The sequence below is a fragment of the Humulus lupulus genome, chromosome 2 (assembly GCF_963169125.1).
Source record: "Humulus lupulus chromosome 2, drHumLupu1.1, whole genome shotgun sequence".
NCBI lineage: Eukaryota > Viridiplantae > Streptophyta > Magnoliopsida > Rosales > Cannabaceae > Humulus > Humulus lupulus.
Window position 1 is genome coordinate 114,477,272 of NC_084794.1, and position 2,452 is coordinate 114,479,723.

Genomic DNA, 2,452 nt, shown 5'->3' on the forward strand with positions numbered 1-2,452 from the left:
ATAAAAAAAATACTATCTAGTTACATTTTGCTTCATCATCATCTTAATAACCTTTGAAAAAGATTAGAAGCTCATAACTAGATAAAAATTACAAAATAACATACTTGACATGCTCTTCAAAAGATGAAAATGGTAGATAGAAAATAGTGAAAAGAAGAGAGAAAAATATGTAGAAGATGTTGAAAAAAAGATGAAGAAGAAGAGCTCCCCAAATGGTCTTACAATACTCTATTTATAGGCAAAATGTGGAGATTAAATTAATCAAATTAAAATAAATAAAATGATTAATTTAATTGTGTTGGGAAGTGGTAGGATAAATATAGTAAGTGTAAGAGTATTGGAAAGATAAAATGTTTGGTTGGGTAAAAGAGTAGTGAAAAGTTAGGGTAAAAAAAAAAAAAATTAGGAATGTTTATTTAGGTAAGAAAATAGGGAAGAGTGAATTGATATTTGAGTGAAAAATATTGGGAAGGAAAAATATGATTTTTGGCATTTTGGTCTTTTTGTGGCTGTTTGGCAAGGTTGACTTGGGCCTTGGCATTTGGTGTGTGATTAGGCCAGGCGGCAATGTGGCATTTGGGCCTAGGCTGGCCCACGTTGGGGCTGGATGGCTGAAATGGGCAACCTTGGGCGTGGATTGCTTGCTTTCTTTGCTGAATGCATGAAGTGCATTGTTGAAGAGTGGCAACGTGAAGGAGCTGCTTTGTTGATTCTTGGAAGCATATGCTGAAAGAATTTCAGGTGCCAGGCATGAGGGTGGAATAGATGCTGCTGAAGGAAGGCTTCATGGGCTTCAGTGGGCTGGGGCAGCTATTGGGCCTTTGAGTGTTGCTGCAATGAGATAACTTTGTGCCAAAATTTGCTATTTCCTCTTCACAAATGCCACTTTTTCATCATTTTTCTTGCATTTCAAGCACCTAAAAATAACATTATTTCCTACAAAATAATTATAAACTAAATTAGAATTAAATATTTTCACTAATAAAATATACAATATAACTTCCATGAAAATATTAATTAAAATTTAATTTACAAAACATTTAAGCTCAAAATTACATCTTTTTACTCCTAACTTAACAATATTAATTTTAACTAATTAAGTCATAACATTTTACAATAATATAACAATAAAAATACACAAAAATCTACAAAATAAAAATAAGACTAATAAATTCAAAATTACTTAAAAACTTAATAAATCAATTAAAAACTCAAGAATTAAGCAACAATTAGCACATAAAAAGTGGTAAAATAACTCTATTTTGTAGAGTTATCAGTTTGGCTTATGGCTAAAGCTTCTATTTTTCTTGCTAATTTGTCTAAGGATGTTCTTAAGTCTAATTCTTATTTTACTTCATACCTTCCTCTTCTTTTTGGTGAATTAGTTGACCTAGACCTAGGATCAAAATAATTTCATTGTTGTGAATTGACAGATAAATCTTCAAGGGCGTCCCACGCCTCTTGTCCTTGAAATTTTAAAAAAATTCCAGTATGCATAGATTGAATCAATTGACGATTAGAGGGAGTCAAACCATCATAAAAATATTTTACAAGTCTCTATTTTTCAAAACCATGATGATGACATTTTAATAATAAATCTTTAAATCTTTCCCAACATTCATAAAACTCTTCATTATCTTTTTGAAAAAACTCGGAGATTTCTCTCCTTAGACTATCAGTTTTAGACATAGGAAAAAATTTAAGCAAGAATTTATTATAAAGTTGATCACATGTAGTTATAGACCCTGTTGGAAGGAAGTTTAACCAAGCTTTTTATTTGTCTTTTAATGAAAAAGGGAATAATCTTAATTTGACCGACTCATCAGAAATTTTTTGAAATTTAAATGTTGAGCAAATTTCTAAGAAATCTTTTACATGCATGCAAGAATCTTCTCTATCTAACCCATAAAAAGATGGCAACAACTAAATGATTGCTGGTTTAAGCTCAAAATGAGTAGTCGAAGTTGTAGGAAAAATAATGCATGAATGAGCATTAGATGAAATAGGTGCAAAATATTCAAGCAAAGTTTTTTCAGGCACAACATTTTCATCAACAGGATTAGCAATTGGTTCCATGATGCTCAAATTTTTACTAACACTTTCAATTTCAAACAAAGATATACGTCTTTTTACTAATCGATTTTTAGAGTTACGTTCCCAATGATGCATACAATTTTCACAAACAAAGCAACAAGGATAATCTCAAACAAGCAATTTTCTATTATGGAAGACCAGTTAAAACCGCAACCACAGAGCATACTTAAATTTTTTTTTTAGAGATTTCACAACAATATAAATTGTATGGTTTACTTGTCCCCAGGCCTATTTGATTCCACATACTCGCGCACTATTAACAACTCCCCGAGGTTAATTATTAGAGGCGGATTGAGAATTTTGTTCAAATTTCCTTTAAGCAAAAATTGCTTATGGTGAAAGGACAAGATTTAGGTTT

At 31.0% G+C, this 2,452-nt stretch overlaps 1 non-coding gene across 1 annotated transcript; it reads left to right on the top strand.

The window, feature by feature from the left end:
- The first annotated feature begins 1,567 nt into the window (after window positions 1–1,567).
- On the top strand, window positions 1,568–1,674 carry LOC133820637 (small nucleolar RNA R71). The gene has a single exon (XR_009887041.1). It is a non-coding gene; the product is annotated as a small nucleolar RNA R71 (small nucleolar RNA).
- The last annotated feature ends 778 nt before the right edge of the window (window positions 1,675–2,452 follow it).